Consider the following 19740-nt stretch of genomic DNA (forward strand, 5'->3'; position numbering starts at 1 on the left):
TATGAAATTCTTGGTAACCCAGGGAGTGAACAAATACCAATCTGTACAAGGAAAAACAAAAAAGAGCTCTTGATTCTTTGAAATGAAGAGGAACTTAGTTCTGCAACTACTATTGATATAACCCTGGCAATTTATGTCACTGTTTTGCCTTTTATTTGCTCCTACAACTGCATAGCAGTGCTTCGAGGACAGGGATATTATGTTTTTAAAAAGAAGGAAGCAGAAGCTTAGGGTTTTCAAGAACTTGGGCCCAGGGGCATCAATTGAAAAGCTCCTAATAACAACATTGAAGGTTTATTGAGTGCTTTCTGTTTTCTAAGACCTTTCCTAAGTGCTTTGCACATATTAAATTTTTAAATCTTCACATTAGTTCTATTAGGGAGGTACTATTATTATCTCTGTTTTACCCATGGGGATATGGAGGCATGAAGATAAGTAGCATAGTCCAAGGTCCTGGGTAACTGCAGAGGCGGATATAAACCCAACCTGGACTATACTACTATTCTAACTGGCTGGGACCCATGCATTTTTTAAAATTGAAGAATAATTGACTTACAGTAGTATTAGTTTCCGGTGTACAGCATAGGGTTTCAACATTTGAGTATCTTGTGAAATGATCACCACAATGTCTAGTTACCATTTGTCACCATACGAAGTTAATACACTAAAATGGACTATACTCCCCATGCTGTGCATTACATCTCCGTGACTTATTTTATATCTGGAAGATCATACCTCTTGATCTCTCTCACACACTTTATCACCCACCTTCCACCCCAGAACCACTAGTCTGCTCCCTGTATCTATGAAATGAGTCTGGTTTAATTTTGTTTATTAGATTCTACATATAAACAAAATCATGTGGCATTTTTCTTTTTCTGCCTCACTTATTTCACTTGGCATAATACTCTCTAGGTTCATCCATGTTGTTGCAAATTGCAAGATTTCATTCTTTGTATTGCTGAGTAGTATTCCTGTGAGACACACACACACACACACACACACTACATCATCATCTTTACCCATTTATCCGTTGATGAACACAGATTGTTTCTATATCTTGGCTATTGTAAATAATGCTGCACATATATTTACAAATAAGGGTGCATATATTTTTACAAATGGGTGTTTTCTTCTTCTTTTTTTTTCTTTTTTCAGATAGGTACCCAGAAGTGGAATTGCTGGATTGTGTGGTAGTTCTATTTTTAACATTTTGAGGCACCTCCATACTGTTTTCCATAGTGGCTGCACCATTTTACATTCCCATCAGCAGTGCATGAGGGTTTTCTTTTCTCCACAGCCTCACCAACACTTCTTTCTTGTCTTTTTGATACTAGTGAGGTGATATCTCCTTATGGTTTTGATTTTTCATTTCCCTGATGATTAGTGATGCTGAGCATCTCTTCATGTGCCTATTTGCCATCTGGGTGTTTTCTTTGTAAAAATGTATATTCAGATTCTCTGTTCATTTTTTAGACTGATTTTTGTTGTTGTTATTGAGTTGATGCATTTTAAAATATATTTTGGATGATAACCTCTTATTCAAGATGATTTGCAAATATATTCTCCTTTTCAGGAGGTTGCCATTTTGGTTTGCCGATAATTTCCTTTTCTGTGCAGAACTTTTCAGTATGATGTAGTCCTATTGGTTTACTTTTGCTTTTGTTGCCCTTGCGTTTGGACTTAAATACACACACAAAAAAAGTCACCAAAACTGATGTCAAGGTGTTTACTGCCTATGTTTTCTTCTAGCAGTTTTATGGATTTAGGTCTGACATTCAAGTCTTTAATCATTTTGAGTTAATATTTGTACATGGTGTAAGATCATGGTCCACTTTCATTCTCTTGAATGTGGCTGTCCACTTTTCTCAACACCATTTATTGAAGAGACTGTTCTTTCCCTACTGTATATTCTTGGCTCCTTTGTTGTAAATTAATTGACATATATGGATGGGTTAATTGTTGGGCTTTTGATTCTGTTCCATTAACCTCTGTTTCTGTTTTTATACCAATAACTAGGTGCCCAGTGCATGAAATTCGTGCACTGGTAGGGTCCCTTGGGGCTGCTGACTGCTGACCCCTGGCCGGGTACTCCTTCTCTTCCCCCGGCCACCTGCTGTCTCCGCTGGCCGGGGGCCTCCCTCCCTTCCCCCAGCAGGTCCCACCCCCTGGTTGAACTTCCAGAAGAACTCGGGTTGAGGGGACAATTTGCATACTACACTTTTATTATATAGGATGTAATTTTAATTAACATAGCTTTGTGGTATAGTTTGAAATCAGGGAGTGTGATACCTCTTTCTCAAAACTGCTTGGTAATTCGGGGTCTTTTGTATAACCCTACAAATTTTAGAATTATTTGTTCTAGTTCTGTGGAAAATGCCATTGGAATTTTGATAGAGATTGCATTGAATTTGGAGATTGCTTTAGGTAGTATGGCTATTTAACAACATTATTTCTTCTAATCCATGAACATTCAGTAGCTTCTCATTTATTTGTGTCTTCTTCAAAATCTTTCATTGTCTTGTTTTCAGTCTAAATGTTTTTCACCTCTGTTATTAGCATTAGGTCATCTGCAAATGAATCCATGCTTTTGACTTCACTTTTAAGGTTCTTGCTGCTTCACAGTGGTGCCACATAATAATATTGCTGGTGATGATTTTTGTGGATTGAGATACCCTACTCTTAAATCCTGAATTGGAGTTCCGGGTCCTGACTCTGAATCACTGTGTCTGTTCCATTCCCAGGATGGTGGTAGGGATTTTTTAGTTGACAATCTCAGGGAAAAGAGGTCAGTGTCCCTGACTAAATAGTCAGGAGTTGCATGCTTTAAAAATTCTTGTGGCACATCGGTTGAAAACCACTGTTCTAGAAAGTTCTGTTGGACAGCTGTAGTCTACAGGTTTGCTTGGATTTGGGTTCATTTTTTTTCCCCTGAGGAGTGAGAATTATTTATCTGTGATATTTTCTTCATCCATTCAAAGGCTTGTGATGTCCAGTTATCTTTCTTTTTATAATTGTAGCAGCCTCTGATGATCATTATCCAGATACATTATTTCATTGGAGTTTTCAAACTCGTGATGTACTAATTCCTCAATTATTTGCTGTGATACTTCAATAAAGAGAAGCTATGTAATTTTAAATTTTATTGGCATAAATGGTCAGGTACTCTCTTACTTGTAATCTCTGCTGTGTCTTTTATCATTTCTGATATTGTTGTTTATTCCTTTCCTTTTTTTTATTACCTTCTCAGAGGGTTATATATCTTAATATTTAAAAATAACATTGGCTTAATTAGTCATCAAATATTGTTTTTACTCACATAGTTTTTCTTTATCATTTCCTTCCTTCTACTTTGTGAATAGTATTTTCTTTTTCATCTTAAGTTGGATAATTAGCTCATTAGGTTGGATTCTTCTCTTCCCATATAAATACTTTTTATTTTCTGTTTTAATAATAAATTTTGAGAACAAGCTCTGCATGAAATGGAGCCTGAATTTTTATTAAGACATCGTTTATGGCGGTACAGAGTCAATCTTAGTAACTGCTTTATGTGTATTAGAAAATCACAGATACACTCTCCTTGCTGACTCCAAGTTTCTAAATGTATTTATTGAATAGTTAATTTTGTTTAATTCTCAACATCATTACTAATATTGACCTCTTGATTTACAGTGTTTAACATAGGTGTGTGAACATCTCATTAGAATTTTGGATTGACAAAATCTCATAATTCCATTAGTTTTTGTTTTTCACTTTTAAGGCTTTATTATTTAAAATACACAAGCAATAGGTTACATATTCATGGGTTTTTTATTGTATGGCAAGTTGTTCTTTAATCTTTAGATGTTTTTGCCTTAAATTCTACTTTTTCTGATGTTGATATTATAACAGCCTTACTTTCAGTTATTATTTGCCTCATCTTTTTTAATCCTTTATATTTAGTCTTTCTTGGCGTGTTTTAGATTTCTCTCTCTCTCTCTCTCCTCACCTGGGGACATGGTCATTGATTTTGTTGTTGTTGTTGTTAATTCTCACCCAAGGATATTTTTCCCATTGTTATTGAGAGACTGAGAGAGAGTGAGAGAGAAACATCCATCAGTTGCCTCATCTATGCTCCCAGACTAGGGATCACACCGGCAGCTGGGTATGTGCCCTGATCAGGAATTGAACCAAAGACCTTTTGGTGTGTGGGGCGGTTCTCCAACCAACTGAGCCACACTATCCAGGGCTACATTTCTCTTCTTACAGTCTCCCTGAGATTTTCTTTCAGTAGGTGCATTTTATGAATTTAACCTTATTGTGATTATATGTGTATTTTGATTTATTTCCACCTTGTTACAACATATTTAGTGAGTCCTATTTACCTTTTTTCTCCTAGTTTCTTTATTTCTCATTTCCTGATAATGGTTCCATAAAACTTTGTCTAATATTTCCCCCCTACCCGCCACACACACTTGCTGGATTGGAAGGCACAAATGAAATTTCTAATGTTTTTCAGTGATTGCTTTTTTTTTTTTTAAATTTATTTTTTTTTATCTTTTTTTTTTTATTGCTTAAAGTATTACAAAGGGTATTACATATGTATCCATTTTATCCCCCCGCCCTAGACAGTCCCCTAGCCTCCCCTATCACCCAGTGTCTTATGTCCATTGGTTATGCTTATATGCATGCATACAAGTCCTTTAGTTGATCTCTTACCCCCCTACCTCCTGCCCCCCAACCCTCCCCGGCCTTCCCGCTGCAGTTTGACAATCTGTTTGAGGCAGCTCTGCCTCTGTATCTATTATTGTTCAAAAGTTTAGAATGGTCTCTATTGTCCATGAATGAGTGAGATCATGTGGTATTTTTCCTTTATTGACTGGCTTATTTCACTTAGCATAATGCTCTCCAGTTCCATCCATGACGTTGCAAATGGTAGGAGTTCCTTCCTTTTTACAGCAGTATAGTATTCCATCGTGTAGATGTACCACAGTTTTCTAATCCATTCATCTACTGATGGGCACTTAGGCTGTTTCCAGATCTTAGCTATGGTGAATTGTGCTGCTATGAACATAGGGGTGCATATATCCTTTCTGATTGGTGTTTCTGGTTTCTTGGGATATATTCCTAGAAGTGGGATCACAGGGTCAAATGGGAGTTCCATTTTCAGTTTTTTAAGGAAACTCCATACTGTCTTCCATAGTGGCTGCACCAGTCTGCATTCCCACCAGCAGTGCACAAGTGTTCCTTTTTCTCCACATCCTCTCCAGCACTTGTCGTTTGTTGATTTGTTGATGATAGCCAGTCTGACAGGTGTGAGATGGTACCTCATTGCTGTTTTGATTTGCATCTCTCGGATGATTAGTGACTTTGAGCATGTTTTCATATGTCTCTTGGCTTTCTGAATGTCCTCTTTTGAAAGGTGTCTATTTAGGTCCTTTGCCCATTTTTTGATTGGATTGTTTATCTTCCTTTTGTTAAGTTGTATGAGTTCCCTATAAATTTTGGAGATTAGGCCCTTATCAGATATGTCATTGGCAAATATGTTTTCCCACACAGTGGGTTTTCTCGTTGTTTTGTTGATGGTTTCTTTTGCTGTGCAGAAGCTTTTTATTTTGATGTAGTCCCATTTGTTTATTTTTTCTTTAGTTTCAAGTGCCCTAGGAGCTGTATCAGTGAAGAAATTGCTTCGGCATATGTCTGAGATTTTCTTGCCTTTGGATTCTTCTAGAATTTTTATGGTTTCCTGTCGTACATTTAAGTCCTTTATCCATTTTGAGTTTATTTTTGTGTATGGTGTAAGTTGGTGGTCTAGTTTCATTTTCTTGCATATATCTGTCCAATTTTCCCAACACCATTTATTGAAGAGACTATCTTGGCTCCATTGTATGTTCTTGCCTCCTTTGTCAAATATTAATTGAGCGTATTGGTTCGGGCCGATTTCTGGGCTCTCTATTCTATTCCATTGATCTATATGCCTATTCTTGTGCCAGTACCAGGCAGTTTTGAGAACAGTGGCTTTGTAATACAACTTGATATCTGGTATTGAGATCCCACCTACTTTGTTCTTTTTCAGGATTGCTGCAGCTATTCGGGGTCTTTTTTTATTCCAGATGAATTTTTGGAAAGTTCGTTCTAGATCTCTGAAGTATGCTGTTGGTACTTTAATGGGAAGTGCGTTGAATTTATAGATTGCTTTGGGTAGTATGGACATTTTAATGATGTTGATTCTACCAATCCATGAACACGGTATGTTCTTCCATCTGTTTATGTCTTCCTCTATGTCTTTTTTCAACGTCCTGTAGTTTTCTGAGTAGAGGTCTTTTACCTCTTTAGTTAAGTTTATTCCTAGGTAGCTTAGTTTTTTTGGTGCAATGGTAAACGGGATTGTTTTTATAATCTCTCTTTCTGAAAGTTCACTATTGGTGTATAGAAATGCCTCAGATTTCTTGGGGTTAATTTTGTATCCTGCTACATTGCCAAATTCATGTATTAAGTCTAGTAGCTTTTTGATGGAATCTCTAGGGTTTTGTATGTATAATATCATGTCGTCTGCAAATAAGGACAGTTTTACTTCCTCTTTTCCAATTTGGATGCCTTTTATTTCTTCTTCTTGCCGAATTGCAATGGCTAACACTTCCAGTACTATGTTGAACAGGAGTGGTGAGAGGGGGCATCCCTGTCTTGTTCCTGTTCTTAGGGGAAATGGTGTTAGTTTTTGTCCGTTGAGTATGATGTTGGCTGTGGGCCTGTCATATATGGCTTTTATTATGTTGAGGTATGATCCTTCTACTCCCACCTTGCTGAGAGTTTTTATCAAAAATGGGTGTTGAATTTTGTCAAATGCTTTTTCTGCATCAATTGATATGACCATGTGGTTTTTTTCTTTCAATTTGTTTATGTGATGTATCACGTTTATTGATTTGCGGATATTGTACCATCCTTGCATCCCTGGGATAAATCCTACTTGGTCATGGTGTATGATCTTTCTGATGTACTGCTGGATCCGATTTGCTAAGATTTTGTTGAGGATTTTGGCATCTATGTTCATGAGGGATATTGGCCTGTAATTCTCTTTCATTGTGTTGTCTTTACCTGGTTTTGGTATTAGGGTGATGCTGGCTTCATAGAATGAGCTTGGAAGTGTTCCTTCCTCTTGAATTTTTTGTAGTAGTCTGAGGAGGATAGGTTTTAGTTCTTCCTTGAATGTTTGGTAAAACTCCCCTGTGAAGCCGTCTGGTCCTGGGCTTTTGTTTGATGGAAGCTTTTTGATGACTGCTTCAATTTCTTCCATAGTTATTGGCCTGTTGAGATTTTTAGATTCTTCCTGATTGAGTTTTGGAATGCTGTATTTTTCTAGGAATTTGTCCATTTCCTCCAGGTTGTCTAGTTTGTTGGAGTAAAGCTGTCCATAGTATTTTTTAACAATCATTTGTATTTCTGTGGGGTCTGTTGTTATTTCGCCTCTATCGTTTCTGATTTTATTTATTTGGGTCCTCTCTCTCTGCTTCTTGGTGAGTCTGGCTAGAGGTTTATCAATCTTGTTTATCCTTTCAAAGAACCAGCTCTTGGTTTCATTGATTTTCTGTATTGTTTTTTTGGTCTCTATGTCATTTATTTCTGCTCTAATCTTTATTATCTCCTTCCTTCTGCTCACTCTGGGGTTTTCTTGTTGCTCTCTTTCTAATTCTTTGAGTTGTAGAGTTAGATGATTTACTACCATTTTTTCTTGTTTTTTGAGATAGGCCTGTAGAGCTATAAACTTCCCTCTCAGGACTGCTTTCAATGTGTCCCATAGGTTTTGGATTGTTGTGTTTTCATTGTCATTAGTTTCCAGGATGTTTTTAATTTCTTCTTTGATCTCATTGGTAACCCAATCAATATTTAATAGCATGCTATTCAGCTTCCAGGTGTTTGAGTATTTTGGGTTGTTTTTATTGTAGTTTATTTCTAATATTATGCCATCGTGGTCTGCGAAGACGCTTTTTATGATTTCAATCTTCTTGAATTTGGGGATACTTTGCTTGTGACCCAATATGTGGTCTATTTTTGAATATGTCCCATGAGCACCTGAGAAGAACGTATATTCTCTGGCTTTGGGGTGCAGTGTTCTGAAGATGTCTATTAAGTCCATCTGATCTAGTGAGTCATTTAGGATTGCTGTATCTTTGCTGATTGTTTGTCTATAGGACTTATCCAGTGCTGTCAATGGTGTATTAAAGTCCCCTGCTATGATTGTATTGTTGTCGATCTCTCCTTTGATATTTTCCAGGAGTTTTTTTATGAATTTGGGTGCTCCTACATTGGGTGCATATATGTTTACCAGGGTTATATCTTCTTGTTGTATTGATCCCTTTAGTATTATGAAGTGGCCTTCCTTATCTCTTGTTAAGGCCTTCACTTTGAGGTCTATTTTGTCCGATATAAGTATTGCTACCCCAGCTTTCTTTTCCTTTCCATTTGCCTGAAAGATATTTTCCATCCTTTCACTTTCAGTCTGTGTGAGTCCCTTCTAATGAGGTGGGTTTCTTGTAGACAGCAGATGTATGGGTCATGTTTTTTTATCCATTCAGCCACTCGATGTCTTTTGGTTGGAGCATTTAGTCCGTTTACGTTTAAAGTTATTATTGAAAGGTACTTGTTTGTAGCCATTTCTTTTTGTGTGTGTGTGTGGCTGTTTTCTTTCTGAGCTTTTTATTTCTTGTTTTTATACCAGTCCCTTTAGCATTCCTTGCATTGCTGGCTTGGTGGTGACAAACTCCCTTAGTCTTTTTTTGTCTGTGAAGCTTCTTATTTCCCCTTCAAGTTTGAATGATAGCCTTGCTGGATAGAGTATTCTTGGATTCAGTCCTTTGCTTTGCATCACTTTGTAAATTTCAGTCCATTCTTTTCTGGCCTGATGTGTTTCTGTTGAGAAGTCATTTGACAATCTAATGGGAGATCCCTTGTATGTAACTTTCCGTCTCTCTCTTGCAGCCTGTAAGATTCTCTCTTTGTCCTGAACATTTGCCATGGTGATTATGATGTGTCTTGGTGTGGGTCTTTTCGGGTTCACCTTGTTTGGGACTCTCTGGGCTTGTGTGACTTTTTTCTTCCCCACCTCAGGAAAGTTTTCTGATATTATTTCTTCGAGTAGGTTTTCTAATCCTTGTTCATCTTTCTGTTGTTCTGGTACTCCTATTATTCGTATGTTGTTTCGTTTCATGTTGTCCCAAAGCTCCCTTAGGCTCTCCTCCTGTCTTTTAATTTTTTTCTCCAATTGCAGTACATTTTGGGTGTGTTTTGCTTCCTTGTCTTCTAATTCACTTATTCGGTCCTCCGCTTCTCCTAGTCTACTGTTGATACTTTCAATGGAGTTTTTCATTGCAGCTATATCACTCTTCATTTCTTCTTGGGTCTTACTTAGGTTGTTGATTTTTTCATCTGTTTCTTCTAGCTTCTTCCATATGTTATCGATTTTTTCATCTGTTTCTTCTAGCTTCTTCCATATGTTATCGATTTTTTCATCTGTTTCTTCTTGCTTCTTGCAGAGGTTGTCGATTTTTTCCTCCATCCGGTTTATGCACTCTAGGATCCTTATTCTGAATTCTTTATCTGTCATGTTGCATGCCTCTGTATTACTTAGCTGCTTTTCTGGAGAGTCCTCCTTCTCTTTCCTTTGGGGGTTTCTTTGTCTACCCATGTTTGATCTCACTGACATATCTAGACGTTGAGTTGTTCAGTGGTTGCTCCCTTGGTGGCAGTGACTCCTTGGTCTGTGGTTGCTCTTCGGGCGGTTGCGGTAGCAGCTGCTCTTCAGTTGGCAGCAGCTCCTCTGGTGGGTGCTGTTCACAGCTGTGGTGGCTCTTCCGGCTGGTGGGGCGAGGTTTCACGTACAGCTGCTGTTCCTCAGCAGAGGATGAGGTGCTCAGGAGGTTGCTGTTGCTTGGATCTGCTGCGTTGATTTAAAGGCACAAAATACAACACAACAAGGCACCACGTACCAGGCACTATACACAAATATATTCACGATATTAATAACCCCAATTAAAGGTGACCACCTGAATTAAGAGAATTAGGGGATAAGGCAGAAGGAAGAGAAAAAGATAAAAGAGAAAAAGGAAAAGAAAAGTAGGGACCAAAAAAAGGGAGTGCAAAAATGAAATTGGGAAAAAGGAAGGGGGAAAATAAAAGCGAGAAAAGAAAAGAAAAAAAAAAAGAGCGAAAAGAGAGAATGAAGTGGAAGAGGGAAGAGACTTTTTATATGACGAGAATACTCCTATAGAACAGCCATTAATCCCAACAAATTCCAGCAACAGCTCCCTGGATATGAATGCAAACTAGAAACAACCAATAATATAACGATGAAAATAGAATGGTGAACACTAATCCCAAAATAAAATAAAGAAAAAATAAAATGGCACTTTAAAAAATGGTAAAATGGTAGCAGTAATAATACTGGTTAAAAATAAGAAGGTAGTAATTAAAAGGGTAAAATCAGGTGATGGAAAAAGAAGAAAAGAAAGAAAAAAAAAAGAAAAAAAAAAGAACAGAAAAAAAAAAGAATGAAGAAAAAATTGGTTTCTTAGTTAAAAAGTGAAAAAAGAAAAAAAATTGCAGTAGTGAAGGTCCTTCGTTTCTTCTATTCTTCAGTGTGGCTCGCCTTAGACCTTCCAGGTATTCAGGAGAGTGTTGAGTTTCCCTGCAATATACTGTTCCTCTGTGTTGTAAACCACAGTCCTTATTTTAAAGCATGCCGCATTTATTTCCCAGACTGCCTTATTTTGTGTTTAGCAAAGAGTCAGTTTGTGGGTCAGCCTCTGGGTGGCAGTGTTCTGGGGTTGGCCTCTGAGGCTATAGGGCCTCTCTGTCCAGTGGAAGTTCACTGCCCAGAGCTGACTGCGTAATAGTTAGTTACCGGCGCTATGTTGTTGCTGGGATTGAAAATCCCCCTATAGGCCAGACCCTGTTAACTCCCAGGGACTGATCAGGTTATCTTAATCCTTGATCTCGTACAGGGTGGAATCTGGGTGTGGCTGTGCTCCTTGCCTGGGGGCTGGGGGGAGGAGACTCCCTCTCAGGAGCGGGTGGCTGCCCCAGTCCCGGGCTCTGGGGTGTCTCAGCACTCAATTCACTACCACCTCTCCCGGCTCCCCCTCTTTCCCCAGTCTCTCCCCAGATTCCACTCCTCCGCACACTCTCCCTCTCTTCAGCACAGGTGAGTGTCTGTATCCGAAATGTCCCATGAACAGAATTCAGTGAAAACAAACAAACAAATGCCGGCCGCGGAAATGGGGAAGGCTTGGTTTCTGTAAGCTTCTTCTCTTACCGGGACTGCATGGTCAGGTCAGCTCTTCAGGCTGCCCCCTTTAGGCTCAGTCCTCCGTGATCACAGAACCCAGCTCTCAATTTCCCTGGCGGCGCCCGGAATCCCGCGGTTCTCCTTTCACAGTGATTGCTTTTAAGTGTTTAAGATCCAATGTTTTATGGAAGCATAAATTGTTCTAATAAAATATATAGTTATTCAGTATGTTTAGTACTATCCTCCTGACTATGAAAAGGACTGTAGCATTAGTACCCACTAAATAACCCCATCTTGGTTTTGTGGCCTAAAGTTTTAACTTTGCCCCTTTTAACATAAAAAATTGGTTACATTCTCAGTTGATTAATCATGTTTACTGGTAGTTTATCAATTTCTTTGTTTGTTGTTTCTTATATTCCCATGCATTTAAAAAAATTCTTTATGTCACTTTTTTATGCTACTGAAGTACCTTTAATATTTTGCTTTTTGTTTGCCATCACTTTCCTAGGTCTTTTTCCCCTTTTCCTGAAATTGAACTTTAAAAAATTGGTATATAATATTTAATAAATACAATTAATACACACACCTGCACATGTGCTGTATAGGTAAGTTGTATCTTATAACTTACCTATAGTAAATGAATGCCAATTAATTCACCACAGGCATTTCCAATGCACTTCACTTTACCTGTATATATAACCACTTACTTCCTCCCCAGAGAAAATCACTAATCTGAATTTAGTATTTCTCACTTTTGCTTTTAAAGAAACACACATTGGGTTTTAAAAAATAAGTTTAATATATTTAGATTTGTTTGTATTTGAATTATGTAAAAAATATTATCACATTATAGGTAGTCTTTTTGTGACTAGCTCTTTATTCAAGATCATGTTTCTAAGATTCACTAGTGTTATCTGGAGCAGCTATTTTTCTGTTGTAGCTGTGAATAATATTACATCATTGGCATACATGACAGTATATTTATCCATTCTCCAACTAGTGGACTTTTTTGGTTTACTTTTTGCCACCAATAGTGGTGCAGTTGTGAACACTCTTGTACAAGTCAACTGATGCACACATTCAAGAGTTTCTCTAGGGCACCTGGGAGTGGAACTGCTGGGTGTGGACTCTGCCATCAGGCATAGCTCACAAACACCACTGGCTTAGGGGGCTCGGATTCCAGCATCCTGTGGCTTAGCCCTTCTTGCTAGCTGGCATTTCTGGTCTGTTTCTGGCCCATGAAAATGTTTGTGATTTTTGTCCTTGGGTACTTACATTTCTTTTATTCTTTCCAATGGGTTTGGAACACTGAGATGTGTCACTTGTGAACTTAAGGCCTGTCATGATTTGAACTCATGATCATTTTTTTCTTACATGTTAAGTGGTCGGTGTGGAGACATTTTCTGGAATTATAAGGTTGTGTCCCTCATATGGTGAAGTAGCTAGAGTTTTCACAAACTGTGTTTTTGTCTGTAAGGAATAAAGAGAAGCAGCTTTACTATTCTGAGTTAAGTATATATCACTTTTGTTCAACCGAGGGTGATTTTGTTTCCAGGACATTTGCCAATGTCTGGAGACATTTCTGATGGTCACAAATAACAGTTGAAAATACAAACATAAACTGATGAACAAAAACAGATCCAGAGACAGAGAATCATTGATCAGAACATCAAACCTCAGAGGGAAGGAAGGGGAGGGTGGGGGTAAGGGGGAGAGATCAACCAAAGGACTTGTATGCATGCATATAAGCCTAACCAATGGACACAGACAACAGGGGGGGGGGGTGAGGGCATGAGTGAGGGGGTAATGGGGGGATAAAGACACATATGTAATACCTTAATCAATAAAAAAATTTAAAAAATAGAAAAAGAAGAAAATACAATACTTGCATCTAGTGGCTGGAGGTCATGGGTGCTGCTAAACATCCTACAGGACAATGAGCAGGACAGCCCCCCACAACAAAGAATTAATTGGGCAGATGTATCAATAGGGTAAAGGTAAGAAACCCTGCTGGACATAATGGTGATCCATCATTGTGTCCTGCAAGTACCAACACTAATATTTCATGTAGTCAACATTTTTTGCTTTTTTTTCCTCCTGCCACATCTTAGGAAATGTGCCTTTGGAATGTCTGCATAATAAAGCGAATGAATGAGTTGTATAATTTCAATGAAGTGTTCAATTAGTGTGAAATGAAAGATTAATTATCAAGAAGTAACTTTGGCTGATCCACTCAGTTGTATGAAAAAAGCCAGGTTTAATTTCTATTAATACCTGTAAATAAAAATTTGTAAGCGTTGGTGGGTATTTTTCCTCTTCTGAGCCTCTTAGGCCCACAGAGCTTTCCAGTCTTCTCAACTCTTAATCAGGACTGATGGGGAGGGAGGCATTCACATACACATCAGGAATAGATGAGGGGGGATTTGGTCCATGGATTTCCCTGAATTTGGGGAAAAGAATCGGACATACCTCCCACTACTTGATTGGCCCAGCTCACAATGGGGCTCCCCAATAAATGCTGATGAACAGGAACTCCTGTCATGGGATTTGCTTCCTTTCTGTTCCAGGCCTCCCTGAGTCCACCAAGTGCTGAAACCTGAGAGTGGGCTCTGACAAAGGGAGTGAAGGAGGGGGATGGAGGAGGAAAAGGCAGATAACAGCAAAGTGTAATCAGCATTTTATTGCCGTTCTCAGGAAGTAGGAATAGGGGGGACAAAAGTAGGTTGGAGCAAGGAAAGTTAATTATGTGAGGTTATTTGACAGGAAATTACTAAATACAAACAGACAGAAGAAACACATTTTAAAGCAGGGTAGGAAATCTCAAGTTACTTCACTGTGTGTATTCAAAACCCCAAAGCAAATTCTCAAAATAGCAGTTCAAACAAAAGCTATCTTATCTGATAAAAGTATTTCAAACACAAAGGGAAATTTATATATTGGACAGGCAATCTTAAAATAAACCAATTTTGTTGATAGCACAATGAATTTAATTGTGGGAAACCCCCCTCAGATGTCTGAATTTATGCTGTAAATGTTATGAATTTATTTTGAATCTGGCATTTCAGTTCTATAAAGGTGTGTCTGTCTGTGTATGTGTGTCACCCTGGAAAATTATGCGTGTGTGAAATGAAATGAAAGTACCTATATGTATGCTGCTTTCAGTATTAAATTTTTAAAAAGTTCATTAATAGTATTTCCAGAAGAGCATTATGTCAATAAAGCACAACGAATTGAAAAGTGTTGTCTAAAAATTTTATTTACAGAGCTCATATATTTTAAATGTTTTTAATTATTTTGAAATTTATATAATATTACTTGTTGTTCCTTTTCAACAGTTGGGAAAGTTTGCAGAATTTTTTAAAATTAGCCACACATATTTAGTACTGTTTTTCTTTAAAAGACTAAGTGGTTAAGGAGCAGGACTTTTCCTACCCTTAATTACTTCTGGTTCGCTAATGGGCTACTGCTGAGTAGTCATTGTTAAAGGCTTAGAAAGGAAGGCCAAGTGGCTGTTGAATTTCTGGACCTTTTATTTAAGGCTGCCATCCACCCTTTCCCCCTTAAAAGGTATATACACACATGTGTGTATTTATTCATTTACATTTATATGTGGATTTTCTAAGGAAATGTAGAAGAAAGTCTATTCTCTAGCTCTCTATTGTGGGATTTTTCTAAAGATTTTTAAAAATAGTTGAGCTATTGAAGAGTCATGTCATAGAAACAGTGTCTGGGTGAATGTAAAATTGCACAGTCTGTGGATAAAGTTACACATTCCAAGTTCAAAGAAAAAGCAATATTTTGAAAACATAAATGGAGCTCAAAGTCTGCATTCCTTTTAAAAGGCCAACACCTGTGGAAGGAATGCAGGTTGTTTCCACTTGACCTTCAAGTATGGAGCTGGGCGAGGTGCTTTAGATCTGATGGTGGTCGAGTAGGAGTGCCACTCTATACAGCAAGGTCTCCCGGGGCAGCACCTGTCCGGTCTGTTGTCAGGAAGGGGAAATATGGCAACAGTCAGGAATAGTTAGAGAGTGCCTCCTAACCCCTGCTTTGAAGAGCTTGCTTTGTATGCCACAAAGTCCCACGGTGATGGATGAGTGGGTGTAGATAATGTGAAATAAGCCATAACCCCTCCAAGCAATCAGGCTTGCATTTTACAAGTCCTGGGAAACCCCGGACAAACAGTATGAGTACACTTAGGCTGAGTCCTCTGTGAGTAGTAGTTGAAGATAAAGACATCATTGATGTTCCAGACAGATTCTCATCATGCATAAATCATTCCTTAGGATGGAATCAGCTGCCTTGAGTGGTGCTCCGACTCCTTGAGGCTGCTCACATTAGTTCTGCAGTTTATGGTGGCGTCTGAAGGACTAAATGCACAATTCAACATTGGGAAGAAAGTTATACACAGAACGTTCTTTTTGAATAAGTTTTTTATAAGTGCATACAACTTTTGATGGGAAAGTATATTGGTCGGGCTCATTTGTTGTTTATTCATTAATTCTGTAGTTGTTTATTCAACAAGTATTTCTTAATTGCCTCCTGTGTGCCAGGATCTGTTCTCAAGGCTGGGAATACAGTGTTGAGCCATAGCTGACATTGTCCCTTCTTAGAGCACTTAGTTGACTGTCGTGTAGTCATGCCTCCTCTACAATTGGGCTTTGTGATCTTGGGCAAGTGACAAGTTCTCTCTACCTCAGTTTCTTTGTATAAATTAAATGTTATTTTTTCTCCCAGTTGACACATAAGATCCTGTTCAAAGCTAATATCCCCCCCCCCCTTTTCTTTTAATTTTTATTGTTTAAAGTATGACATAGGTCCTTTTATCCCCATGGCTTACTTAGTTTGGTGTTCTAGCAAGTGACTGAATATGGTGGTTCTGACTAGATAGGTATATTCAGATCCGAGTCATTGATTGCATTTCCATGTGAAAATATACTCTTTCTGAGTATATCCCGCGTTTGTATGTGCCAGCTGTTTAAATGTCAACATATGCACGCAGTTTCTGAAAACTCACCATTATTTTAAAGAGAAAGCATAGATTCCCATTTTTGCTGGGAACATTTCAACAGTTTTGAAGCTTGATCTTCAAACACAAAGGATCATTGTCATTAATATTCTGCCGAAACACTAGCCCAGGGCAGTTGAGTTGTGTTTAGTTGAAATTCAGTGCTAACAAAACTGTGCTTGGGATAGGGTTGTTAAAGTTTGTTGTTGTTCACAATTTAATATTATTGGTAATGCTGATGAACTCAACCATTGATTATATGACCTGATTTTGTAAATAAAGTTTATTGGGACACTTCTTTACGTATTATCTATGGCTATACAGGCATAATTGTGAAGGTGGGAAAAGGTCCATGTGGCTCATAAAACCAAAATTATTTAGTGTTCAAAAAAATTTTATTTTAGTCAATGACCAGAGAGAGAGAGAGAGAGAGAGAGAGAGAGAGAGAGAGATCAAATTGTTATTGCACTTATTTTATGTTTTCATTGGTAGATTCTTGTATGTGCCCTGACCAGGGATCAAACCTACCACCTTGGCCTATCAGGACAACACTCTAACCACCTGAGCTACCAGGCCAGGGCATATTTAGTATTTTTAATAGAAAGTTTGCTGACGCCTGGATTATAGAATATACTTGTGGAATTTAAAATCTCAAGCTCCTAACGTTGTGTGTGACCATAATGTACTTTTTTTTTCTTCCAGGAAACGTAGTTTATATGCCTTTTCCCACCCCAGTATGCTTGTGAGAAATGAGCCTTGTTAATTTGTAACTTTTTTGAGATAGCAGAATTTGATAACTATATACCCCACAATTTTAATCTTTTGGGGGGGACTTTTAGTTTCCATGAGTTGGATCCACAGTGGCCTTGTTTACTTTAAAAGCTGGGAGACCTTATTGCTAAAGCATTTTTATTCTGTTAAACAATTGGTCCTATGGAGCTTCAGATCCTTGCTTTCTTCACATTTCAGCTGTGAGGAGAGATTAGACAAATTTCAGCAGTGGGTAAGCACTCAGAGATACAGTTATAATCTTTCCTACAGTTTTCCTGTGTAGTTTTCGGGGCTTTAGGGCTGATGGGTCTGGCCCACAGGAGTGCTGAAGTCAACATTTCAGAAAGCTGGCCTCAGTCTCAATCCAGACCATTCATCCAGAGGGCTAGGCCCCAGGTCTGGAGTGTAAACACAATGTTATACAGCTAGGACTGCTGAGCACCCTCGGAGGAGGACCACTGGAGTTGCTCCCCAGCATTTTCTCAGGCGCTCAGGAGGGGTTGTGTAGAAATTTCAGCTTCATTTTGAAAGGATTCACATGTCTACCACAACAGAATACATCCCATTAAGGGGGAAATAAAGAAGTTTTAGAATCCAGCAGCGCTACTTTTATGGGTTCACATTTGCCTGTGACTCGTCCTAGCACATAATTTCTGAATAAATGTTGGTTTATTTAAAGTACAGGCTCTCTGGTATTTGAAGTGAACCAATGTAACATTTGTTTGGAGATTTCATGTTTACAACCATATTACCGAAAATTCTTAGTTTACTTCATCAACATTTAATGAGTGCCTCTTATACACTAAACATTTCCTGACTTCTTGGGGCTTACATTCTATTGGGAGTGACTGATAGGTAAAATACTCTCCTGAAAAAGTAAGAGATGCCCCAATAAGGCATGCACTTGGACCCTAAGCATGTGGTGAGGAGGGGGATGGAGACAGGGCCGTTCTGAGAGGGTTCCCAGGGCAGGACAATTTATTCTGACTCATCCCTAGGGATATTCTTTTCTTTAGAAGGGAATACATACAGTGGTCCCCCCCTTATCCACGGTTTTGCTTTCCGTGGTTTCGGTTTCCCTCCATCAACTGCCGTCTGAAAACATTAAATGGAAAATTCTAGAAATAATTCATAAGGTTTATATTGCACTCTGTTCTGAGTAGTGGGATTAAATCTCCCGCATCCCACTCCATCCTGCCTGAGATGTGACTCACCCCTTTGTCTGGTGTCTCCACACTGTATACGCTCCCCCACCTGTTAGTGCGGAGCTGTCTTGGTTATCAGATGGACTGTCTCTGTGCGGAAGTGCTGTGTCCCAGTAATCCTTATTTTACTTAATATTGCCCCAAAGCACAAGAGCAGAGGTGCTGGCAATTTGGATATGCCACAGAGAAGCCATAAGGCACGTCCTTTAAGTGAAAAAGTGAGTGCAGTACAATAAAATATTGTGAGAGACCACATCACCTAACCTTTAGCACAGTATATTTATTACAGTTATAATTGTTCTACTTTATCATTAGTAACCTCTTTCTGCGCCTAATTTATAAATTAAACTTACCATAGGTTTATATGTGTAGCCCCCAAACATAACATATATAGGGTTCTGCATTGTCCTTAGATTCAGGCATCCACTGGGCATCTTGGCACATGTGTCCCGCAGATAAGCAGGAACTAGTACACGTAGAAAGCCCAGATACAGGCTTCTAGGACAGGCGTGGGGGCAGAAGGATCTTGGGGCTCTCTGGCCACCACAGTCCAACTGCACAGTTTTTCCCTCTGCCTGGCCCTGCCTCTGAGGTCGAGACATGTGCGAGGACAGGTTGTGTAAGACAGACAGCTTCCATCCTAAGCATGAAGCAGGGGGAGGGATGCACTGTGAAACACACCCAGCAGCCCCAGCCATCACAGTGCCCCCTTCGCCACCCCGCTCCTCAGCGCCCCCCCCCCCCCCCCCCCCCTGTTTTGGATGGATTCTGCTCCTTGCCCTGGCCCTTCATAGACTCTCTTCCTTCTTCCCAGGAGATTTTATAATTAAATGAGATAAAGGCAGGAAATCTGTAATAAGTACTAACTTCCATGTATGCCAGGTTTTTTTTTTTTTTTAAAAAGCATGCAAAAAAAAAACCCAACCCAGGAGGCAAACCCAGTCTGGTGGGAAGAGATCAAAGGGCAGCCGCGTGACCTGCTGGCAAAGGGCTCTTTTCCCAGGAGGCCCACATCCTGCCCTTCAGCGCGGACAGCGGAGGAGGAAGTGGTGTGCAGCGGCCTGGGTCTGAGCAAGGGCGGTTCTCAGGGACCTGGTCTCAGTGCCCGGGCTCCAGGAGCGTGCCCGTGAGTATGGGAAGGGCCAGCACACAGCTCCTTGTATTCATAAACACGGCTGCGGGAAGCGCGGTTTTAAATTACCACTCCCACCACTGCTCCCCGCTCTCCCCCCTTAATCCTGCAGAGATGTCAGGCCCAGATAGACCTTGGGTGGGGGACAGGCGGGGAGAGCCCTTTCTGACAACCCCCTATCGAATAGCCGGAGAGCCTGGGGATTGGGTTGCAACAGGAATACCCTAATCTTGATCTCATTGTTTTTCCTCTCCCCGAGAGGGTGGGATTGGATTTGGAGGTGGCTGGAGAGTGGGCCCTGGAGTTGCTGACACCATGTAAGGAAAACCTCTAAGGCTGCTACTCCCATTTGGAGGGCTCAGCA

At 39.4% G+C, this 19740-nt stretch overlaps 1 long non-coding RNA gene across 4 annotated transcripts in view; it reads left to right on the top strand.

Annotated features, from left to right (window-relative positions):
• LOC132230772 (uncharacterized) overlaps positions 1-19740 on the top strand; it is a 392295-nt gene that overhangs the window by 219315 nt on the left and 153240 nt on the right. The window contains exon 1 of one of the 4 annotated variants that reach the window (XR_009451934.1): positions 19262-19370. The exons of the other annotated variants lie outside the window; for them this stretch is intronic. This is a non-coding gene — a long non-coding RNA (uncharacterized LOC132230772). Of the gene's footprint in view, positions 1-19261; positions 19371-19740 lie in introns of those variants that run through there. 4 annotated transcript variants of the gene reach the window in all.

The sequence above is a fragment of the Myotis daubentonii genome, chromosome 3 (genome assembly GCF_963259705.1).
Source record: "Myotis daubentonii chromosome 3, mMyoDau2.1, whole genome shotgun sequence".
Lineage (NCBI taxonomy): Eukaryota > Metazoa > Chordata > Mammalia > Chiroptera > Vespertilionidae > Myotis > Myotis daubentonii.